The following is a 10,759-nucleotide window of genomic DNA, read 5'->3' as shown; positions in this document are numbered from 1 at the left end:
GGGCGGGTTCTCAGGGGATCAACAGGGCGGAGCAAGCAGCTATGGCTGCTCCTCATTCCTACCCTAAGAGGCCCCGAGTCTCAATGTCCAGGTAATCGCTGCAAGCACCTCTGAGAGAAAGCCGTCCTGGATTTCTGCCCACTGCCAGACAGTCCCTAGAGACTCGCCTGGAACTGGAGTTCAGTTCAGTCGGGAGCTTGAGACTCCCTCCCTATTGAAAAAGACAACCATGTTCTCAGTTGCCAGCTCTTTCCATGTGCACCTCTGTACCTCTGCACTTAACTTCCGCACCTCCTCTGAGTCTCAGTGTGCTTTTCTCTTTCCTTCTAGTTGTAGAATTTCCACTCAGCCAGCCTTCCTGTGGTTCTGGATGATGTCTGTTTTGTCTTTTAGTTGTATTTTTGAAGTGGTTGTGTGAGGCAGCAATTTCTGGTGTTTACTTATGCCGCCATCTTGGTTTTTTTTTCTCTCTGAGAGTTTATTATTGGTGTATAAGAATGCCAGTGATTTCTGGGTGTTAATTTTGTATATGGCAACATTTGCAAAATCCATGATTAAATCTAGTAGTTTTTTGGTGGAGTCCTAGATGTTTTCTATGTACCATATCATTTCTTCTGCACGTAATGACAGTTTTACTACTTCCTTCCAATTTGCTTGCCTTTTATGTTTTCTTCTTGCTAATAGCTGTTGCTAGGACCTCCAGTACTGTGATCTGCATTGCTAGGGTTCAGGATCTGAAGGAGGGGCTGATGCACAAATGAAAACACTAGACAAGAAATATGAATTATTAAGGGGTGAAGGGCCAGGTGGAGACCTCTCTCTTGGAGAGGCACAATGAAACCTGGCCTTATTCACTTTTTATTCAGTTTTACATACACATCTTGCCCTCAGTAAAGCATGGCAAACAGGTAGTAGACAGACCGTATCCAAGGTCAATAAAGATCAGTAAAGATCAGTAGGGTCCAGTAAACATTTACTTTGAGGCTATTAGGTCAGGAAATTGCTTCAAGCTACCACTATCTCAAAACAAACAAAGTTCCATCGCCTTCCACCTTCCTTGGTGCACTCTCATGATAGTATCAGCAGTGGGTGGCTTCCTGCACTCCAGTACTATGTTGAATAAAGGTGCTGAAAATGGACAACCCTATGTTGTTCCAGGTTTTAGGGCTTTAGTTTGCTGGGAGTTTTTTCATTACTGCTTCTACTTCATCAGTACTTATCACCCTATTCAGGTTTTCTGTGATTTGAAAATTCTTTTATTTCATTTCAATTTTGGAAGGTTGTATTTTTCTAGGCATTTGTCCATTTCATGCAGGTTATCCAGCTCATTGGCATATAGTTATTCATTATCTTTTCTTACAATCCTTTGTACTTCTGTGATGTCAATTGTTATTTCTCCCCATTTGTTTCTGAATTTATTTATTTGCGTTCTCTCTCTCTGTTTCTTAATGAGATGGTCTAAAGGTGCATGGATCTTATTTATCTTTTCAAAGAACCAGCTCTTGGTTTCATTGATCTTTTGTATTGTATTTTTCATCTCTATTTCATTTATTTCTGCTCTGATCTTTTTATTTCTTTCCTTCTTACTATGGGTTTTTTCTTGTTTTTGTCTTTCTAGATATTTAGGTTGTAGTGTTAGACAGTTTTTTTTTTTTTAGCAATTTTTCTTGTTTCTTGAGATAGGCCTGTAGTGCTATGTACTTCCCTCTCAAGATTGCTTCCACTGTATTTCATAGGCTTTGGGTTGTTGTATGTTCATTTTCATTTTTTTCTAGGAACTATTTGAGTTCTTCCTTGATGTCATTGGTAACTCATTTATTATGTAATACATGATATTTAGTCTTCATGTGTTTGAATGTTTTGGGGTATTTTTTTTTATATTTGACCTCTAATTTCATGTCATTGTAATCCCAGAAGATGCTTGATATGATTTCAATCCTCTGGAATTTTTTGTGTGCCCTACCATGTGGTCTGTCTTTGAGAATGTCCCATCATGTGCACTTCAGAAGAATGTACATGTATCTTTGGTGTGAAATGTTCTGTAAAGTCTTCTGAATTCATTTGATCCATTGTGTCATTTATGGTTGCTGTTTCCTTGTTGATTTTTTTGTCTAGAAGATCTATCCAGTAATGCCAGTGGTGTGTTAAAGTATTCTACTATGATTGTATTGCTGTCAATCTCTCCCTTTAAATCCTCTAGAAGTTAATTTATGTATTTGTGTGCTTGTATATTGGGTGTGTATATATTTACCAGGGTTATATCCTCTTGTTGTATTGGTCCTTTCAGTTTATTGACAAAGCCTTCATTGTCTCCTGTTATGGCCTTCATTTTGAAATCTATTTTGTCAGATATGAATATTGCTACCTCCATTTTATTTTTTATTTCCATTTTCATGGAAAATTTTTTCCCATCCCTTCTCTTTCATTCTGTGTGAGTCTTTTGTTCTGAGGTGGGTCTCTTGTAAAAGCATATATATGGGTCATGTTTTCTTATCCCTTCACCTACCCTGTGTCTTTTGATTTGAGCATTTAATTCATTTACTTTTAAGATTATTATTGCTAGGTACATGTTTATTACCATTTTTATTCTTTATGCCTGTGTTTTTCTCTCTTTTCTCTTTCTTCTTTATACAACAGTCTCTCAGAATTTCTTGCATTGTTGTTTTGGTAGTAATAAACTCCATTAGCCATTTTTTGTTTTTTGTTTGTTTTTTTTTGTCTGTGAAGCTTCTAATTTCACCTTCAATTTTGAGTGATAGCCATGCTAGAGAGTCTTGTATTCCGTCCTTTGCTTCTCATTACTTTGTATACTTCATGCCACTCCCTTCTGGCCTAAAGTGCTTCTGTTGAGAAATCAGCTGATAGTCTAATGGGAGTTCCCTTGTAGGTAATTTTGTCTCTCTCTCTTGTAGCCTTTAAGATTCTTTCTTTGTCTTTACATTTGCCATTTTAATTATAATGTGTCTTGGTGTGGGTCTTTTTGGGTTCCTCTTGATTGGGACTCTTAGTGCTTCCTGTGAGTTTTTTCTTCTCCAAGTCAGGGAAGTTTTCTGTCATTATTTGTTCAAACAGGTTTTCTATTGCTTGCTCAGCTTCTTCTCCTTCTTGAGCCCCTATTATATGTGTGTTGTTTCTTTCAGGTTGACCCAAAGTTCCCTCAAACTCTCCTCCTTCTTTTTCATTTTTTTTCCCAGTTGCTGCTCTGTTTGGAAGTTTTTCTACCTTGTCTTCTAACACACTGATTTGGTCCTCAGCTTCTTCTAGGCTGCAGTTTAATACGTCCAGGCTATTCTTTAATACACTTAGGTCATTCTTCATTTCCCCTTGATTCTTATCCATGTTGGTGCATTTGTAATTCAACTCCTTATAATTCTCATCAAGTTGCTTGTAATTCTCAGTCAAATGTTTGAGCATCCTTATAATCATTACTTTCCATTATGTATCTGAGAAATTACTTGCCTCCGTTTAATTTAGTTTCTTTTCTGGCGATTCCTCTTTTTCTTTACTTTGGGGATTCTTTGTCTTCCCATTTTAGCAGTCTGGTAGATTGGAGAGCTGGGTGAGGCAGGTGGTTTCCCAGCAGGAGTCCGTGTGTTCAGATGTGACTAGTCCCAGTGGATCTCAGTGGTGCATCTGATCTTCTGATGGCCCTGGGTTAGGCATATCTGGTCTCTGTGGCAGGTCCCTATGTCAGGGGGCTTCAGGTAGCATCTACCTGGCAGTGTCAGGCAGTAGAGCCATTTCTACACAGTGGGTCACGATGGGAGATCTGTGCATCTGGGGGTGTTGGGTCACAGGGCGCTGGGTTGGGTGCACCACATCCAGGCGGTGGGACCAGTCGTCCAGGGACACTGGGTCAGGCGTGCTGGTTTGGGTGGCCAGTCCCTGTGTCGAGGCTGGGCATGTGTCAGGGTGGTGGTTGGGGATAGGGGCTCCACTGTTGAGGAAGGAGGGTCAGGCTGGGCATTGCTCCGCTCATGCAGGAGGCAGGCCATTGCCTCGCTGGCCTCTATGGAGGGGTGGGCTGGTTGCTCTGCCACAGAGGGGTTGGGGCAGACTGAGCACACTCTGCTCATGAGGTGGGGTGCCTGGCCCTCCCTTGTGGAGGGGGCGGGGCCTGCTGCTCACTGATGGGCTGGGGCAAGCTGGGCACTCCATTGCCCAGTAGTCGGCAGGGTGCCCCATTAGTCCCAATGGCAGGGCCAGCCTGTCACTCTGCCCAGGAGGAGGCTGGGCAGGTTAGGGCCCCTGTCACCAATATAGCAGGTGAGCCCCTTGCACTGCTGGCCATTCCTACAGGTGCACAGTTCAGGTAACTGAGCCCAGAGGACTGGTCTGTGTGCCTGGAGACTTGGGGGCTGGATGCCTCTGTCAGGGGCCCAGGGGTGCTGGGCAGGGTGCTCCCTGTACCTCCTCCCACAGAGACCCTGCACTCCCTCACAAATGTGCGCTTTCCCCTGAAGTGGAGAGAAGTGCCTGCCAGGCAGCAGCCGCAGTGGCAGCTGCTCTGCCTGGAGTGCCCAGTGGTCTCCCTGAGCTCCCACTCTCACAGACGTGCCCTCCATCTCACATGTGCATATGCTCCCTCTCACACACTCACCTTCTCACATGCACACCTACTCCAGATCTGCCCTCTGCCATGATCCTCAGGCCCCAATATGCTTTCTAATGACCTGAGAGTTATGTCAGTTGCCTGAACCACGTCCAGCACGGCCAGTGGTGAACCTGAGGAGGGGCTGTGAAGGATTAAAGAAACAGAAAAGAGAATATAGTTGGGGCCAGGTGGATCACTGTGCCTGGATGAGGAAACAGTGACACAACCTGTAAGCGGAATATTTATTTTATAGTCAGATCACACAAAGCAAAACAAGGGTGTGGTCATGATGTTTACAATGTTTTTGGGGGTTTCAAATCTACTTCTTTCCTGTTTTTGCAATTCTCTGAGCTCTATCAAGCTTTGTTTTCGCAGCACTTGCTGCACCTCCCGCACCTCACATCTCTCAGCTACCAAGGACTACAAGGTCGGACTATAAGAGCTTATATTCAACCATAGCCTTTGGCTATAACTGTGCTGGGAGGGCTTTGCCCTCCAAGCTGGGACTTGTATGTGGCTTTGCCACAAGAAGACAGTGCCCTCCTGTCAGTCTGAGGCTTGAACCTGTCCAAATGCTGTAGCCACTCTCCACAGTTGCCTTAGCAGGAATAACAATTTTAAATTTAATTTAGCCTAAAGTTAAGTGAATATTAACTTTGGATTAAATATTTTTCTCTTTTCTCCTCTTGAAATTTAAGCATTACCTCTTTATTCATTTAACCAATATTTGATCTATTACCTATATTTTTTATATAGTTCCCATGAAAGAAAATAAAATGATATTCTTGCAGAAACTCCTTCTTACTGTCATCATCTGAAATGCAACCATAATTCAAAGCTGGTTAAGTCTTTGGGAGAAAAGTTATTTAATAATTATGTTTTATTTTTTATAGTACAAACTAGTTAATTTTTAAACTATGATAATTTTTATTTATAGTGTTTAAGACAAGCCATGAATATTTGGTTTCTTTTGGGCATTGAAAACATAAATGAAACTGAAGATTCAACTGAACCTTTGATAGATCCTGTGTATGAACAAGGCAAGTAATTAACTAAAATCCATTATCTCCTCAAATGGACTTTAATTTAAGAACTTGACTTAGAATAAAGTACCATGAAGTTAAAATATTTTCCTTGTCAATGTTAACAGGATAAAGTCTTTGAATTGGAGCAGTCTTGTGCTTTATGCATTGCTTGCCTTATGTGTGAAGTGTTAATTTCCACTTTAGGTTTATGAATGCAGTGCATTTATTGTAGCACATAGTTTGTTTCAAGGTGACAGGGGTATTCAAGAATAGTGTAACAACCTCTGCTCGATATTCCATTTATGAAACTTTTAATAGATGATATTTATTCATTTTGACTTAGAAATCCTATATAATAAAAGCATAATATGCCAAGTGTCCAGTCGACCAGTAGGCCGTTCAACCAATCAAAGCATAATATGCTAATGATATGCTAAAGCCTCTCAACTGCTTGCTATGATGTGCACTGACCACAAGGGGGCAGACAGTCGACCGGTAAACCAGTTGCTATGATGTGCACTGACCACCAGGGGGCAGATGCTCCGACGGGTAGGTTAGCTTGCTGCTGAGGTCCGGCTGATCAGGACTGAGCAACATGGGCCGGACACACCCTGCAGCCCTCCTGTGGTCCCTGCCTGGCTGGCTGACCTCTCGCATCTCTCCCTGGCCCCGATTGTGCACTGGTGGGGTACCTCGGCCTGGCCTGTGCCATTTGCAATCTGAAACCTCTTTAGGGATGTTGGAGAGCTGGTTTCGGCCCCTATCCTGCAGGCCAGGCCAAGGGACCCCACTGGTGCATGAATTCGTGCACCAGGCCTCTAGTCAGTATATACTTACCTATTTATAAATGTTTCCCTTCTTGGTTAAAAAATTTTTTTACTGTTTATCTCTATGAAACTATCCTCCCTCTCAAGCTCTTTTATAGCTATTTCTATTAAAATGAATAAAACAATGATTATTAACTCACTCTCAAAAAATAAGTACTTTGCAGAGGTTAAAATTCACATGGGTTCATCAAGCACAAAATAATAGCATTGATGTATGTATTTGAAAAGATCATTATAAATATTAAGTAAATTATCAGTCTAAGTACCATTTTATTCATTCAAATACAGCATCTTAGATAAAGTTGTTAAATTTATGTGGATAAATAGAATGATGCCATTCTGGTGATTCACTTAGTGCAGCGGTTCTCAACCTGTGGGTCGCGACCCCTTCGGCGGTCGAACGACCCTTTCACGGGGGTTGCCTAAGACCATCCTGCATATCAATATTTTACATTATGATTCATAACAGTAGCAACATTACAGTGATGAAGTAGCAACGAAAATAATTTTATGGTTGGGTCACAACATGAGGAACTGTATTTAAAGGGCCAGAAGGTGGAGAACCACTGATTAGTGATTCAGTTAACAAGGCTGTTGTTCAGTTGAGTGAATAAAATGAAAAATGTAAGTTTTTTTTTTTAACTTTGTTTCTTAAACAACATAATTTAATGTAAAAAGTCATTACTTTATGCCTTACCACAGGAGTCATTTTATTTGAATATTTGTTTACTCGTATTTTAATAACTTTATTTTTTTATGAATATCCAAAAGTTTCACCTCCCATTGATGGGACATGTTGTTTCTACTGTATGGGATGGTGATAGAGAATGCTCAGGAATGAGTAAGTATATTCTTTGTTTATTTCTCTCTTTTATGATATTTCACTAGAATATAGTTGGTGGTTATTCATCTGTTTAATGGCTCTGCATAGAGTTTAAGGTAAGTGCTTTATAGTAGAAAAATCCTTTACAGTTTTCAAGGCACCATAATGTGAGGAACTTAGACTTTGGGGCCTGACTTGGGCTAAAATCTCAAATTACTTAAATGCTCAAGCATTTAGTTTTCTCAATTATAAAATCTGTGTTACAGGACTATCTTCTTTAGAAAAAGTAAAATATAGATCTCTTTATATAAACCTAGTACCAATTTATGCAGTAGTATTTATAAGTCTGGAATATTATTGCATTTGCTTAAAATTGAGAATTACTAGATGAATTGTGATTTGACACATTTGCTTTGAGTGGTTTTCCTGTAGTATTTTTAACGTGAATTACTTCCTTTAAGATGCTGGGCAAATTTAATGTCACCTGAGAATTTTTAATCGCCAGCACCTCCACAACTACCTCCATTTCTGGCCTCAATTATTTCTTTCCTTTCGCTTTGTATGTTGCCAGGGATACTGAAAGGACACCTTTGGCCAATCCATCCAGCTAAGGAGACCTGATATATAACTCAGAATAAGATGGTCTTCAGCTAAGTCAGTCTACATTCATGTGTTTACTCATTCAACTTAGATTGAATAACTACTGTAGACCTTCTATTGAACTATGTAGTATAGGGCAGGAAGTTACATCGTCTCTATAGTTCACAAGGAAATGTATATCTTTCTTCTATAATTAGATAAAATTGACACCAAATGTCAGAAGCAATGTTACCTCTTGATGTTGTGTTGGCATTTTTGAGCCAGGCGTTATTTTTTATTCACACTCTCTAGGAGGTCTTTATAAATTCTCTTAGTTCTTTGTTGGTTAAATCTGTGTTGCAAATATTTTCCCTCATTCTGTTCTGTCTTAGTTAACTTTGCTAACGGTGTCTTTTAATGTTTGGCTCTTTATTATTTTTTCCCAAAGAATTACCTAATATCCTAACTCCAGGCAATTCTCCACAAATAGGAAACATCTATTCCATTAAATCAATTTTCCCATATGGATGAGTCATTTTTTGGACTCATCTATTCCACTAATCTATCTGTGAGTTCTTATGTCAAAACAACACTTATATAATTTTATAACATACCTTGATAATTATTAACATATATTTCCTAGTACTTTTTCAAAATTGTCATAGTCATTTCTACATTATTCCAATTGAACTTTTTTCAGCTTTTTAAGTTTCAGTTTTAAGAAATGTTGAGGATTTTGATTGAGGTTACATTAAATGTATAGATTATTTTAAAGTAGGTACACATCTTGATAACATTAAGTCTTTCCATCTAGATTGTATGACTTCTATTGAAATTATATATTGTGAATCATAAAGATCATATAGTTTCTGAAACCACGTAGTTTATTCTACCTTAATTGTTAGAACTGTCTTTTGCTTCAGGAGACTAGAAATAAAACTGCAATGGAAATAACCATCTAATTTCCTTCTTGCCCACCCCCTGGTCATTCACAGTGGTTATGATCATATATTTAAAACTAAATCATATCCTGATACTTTTTTTGAAAGAATAGTTTATTGATTGATTTATATACATATATGCACATATATGTATATTTTTTGTTAGAGAAGGATGAAGGGAGAGGGAGAGAGAGAAACATCGATGTGGGAGTTCAACATGGATCTGCTGCCAACTGCCTGGCCCCTACTGGGGATTGAGCCTGCAATGGGGCATGTGCCTTTGACCAAGAATCCAATGGGCAACCTCCTGTTGCATAGGATGATGCCCAACCAACAGAGACACACCGGCCAGGGCAGATCAGGACACTATAAAGCAGTGGTTCTCAACCTTCCTAATGCCGCTACCCTTTAATACAGTTCCTCATGTTGTGGTGACCCCCAACCATAAAATTATTTTTGTTGCTACTTCATAACTGTAATTTTTCTACTGTTATGAATCGTAATGTAAATATCTGATATGCAGGATGTATTTTCATTGTTACAAACTGAACATAATTAAAGCATAGTGATTAATCACAAAAACAATATGTAATTATATATGTGTTTTCCGATGGTCTTAGGCGACCCCTGTGAAAGGGTCGTTCGACCCCAAAAGGCATTGCGACCCACAGGTTGAGAACCACTGCTATAAAGCCACTGAATGATTGGCTTGTCCATGCACTTAAAATCCAAACTCCTGCCCTAACCAGTTTGGTTCAACGGATAGAGGGTCGGCCTGTGAACTCAAGGGTCCCAGGTTCGATTCCGGTCAAGGGCATGTACCTTGGTTGCGGGTACATCCCAGTGGGAGTGTGCAGGAAGCAGCTGATCGATGTTTCTAACTCTCTATCCCTCTCCCTTCCTCTTTGTAAAAAAGCAATAAAATATATTAAAAACAATAAAACCAAAACTCCTTACCCAAGCTCTCAAATCTTCTCGTGGTGTGGTCTCTGCCCGCCAGCCAGCCATCTGCATTTTATACTACTGCATGAGCTTTGAACTGAGGTTTCCTTTGATATTGCTGTTTTGTAGATTAATTTTCCATGGTCTCTTTTCTATCATAAAGGAATCTCTCTCTGTTTATGTCTTATACATGCATTCTTGTGTGTATGTATTTCAGGATTATTTTTGGTTTCATTTTATGTGATTGAAATAGTCATCTCTTGCAAACCGAACACCTAGAAAAGTATTTTATTTATCAAAATTTACGTGAGAAAAGATCAAAAGTGCTTCTTTTCTCCAACTGTTATGACTTGTAGAAATATGTTTAATTAGCTAGAACTAAGTTGCCAGATAAAATATTTCATACTGCCAGTTAAATTTGAATTTCAGATCAAGTATGGGTATTTTTTAGTGGAAATATATCTCATACATTATTTGGAATATACTTAAATACTAAAAACCTATTTTTCATCTGATATTTAAATTTAAATGGGCCTCTTGTGTTTTACTTGCTACACCTGGCAGCCCTAATCAGATTCCAACTTTCTAGCAATCTGACTACTTGGGAATACAACAAGCAACCAGTAAGGGGGTTTAAAAAGCTCTTCCCTTTCAGAAATTAATTTCACAAATTAAAAAGAGGTTGGGGTCACTGCTTCCTCCCAAGTGCCCCCAACCACCATTATCTGCTTCTGTGCATTTGACTATTTTCTTAGTTTTTTATTGCATTTTATTTTTAGCTATTTTAAACTTATTAAAAAGTTAGCTTTTTTTCATCTACAGATTCTTTACCTCACTTACTTAAGGACCTTGCATAATTTTATCCCAGCTAATGTTTTCAGCCATCATGAACCTACATTTCAACAGAATTATGCTATTTGCTTCCATGTCTTTGTTCATGCTACTTCTTGTACCTAAAGACTTATATAGGGCCCTAACTGGTTTGGCTCAGTGGACAGAGCGTCGGCCTGCGGACTCAAGGGTCCCAG

The sequence above is a fragment of the Myotis brandtii genome, unplaced genomic scaffold (assembly GCF_000412655.1).
Source record: "Myotis brandtii unplaced genomic scaffold, ASM41265v1 scaffold479, whole genome shotgun sequence".
Classification (NCBI taxonomy): domain Eukaryota; kingdom Metazoa; phylum Chordata; class Mammalia; order Chiroptera; family Vespertilionidae; genus Myotis; species Myotis brandtii.
This window is presented reverse-complemented; position numbering follows the sequence as displayed.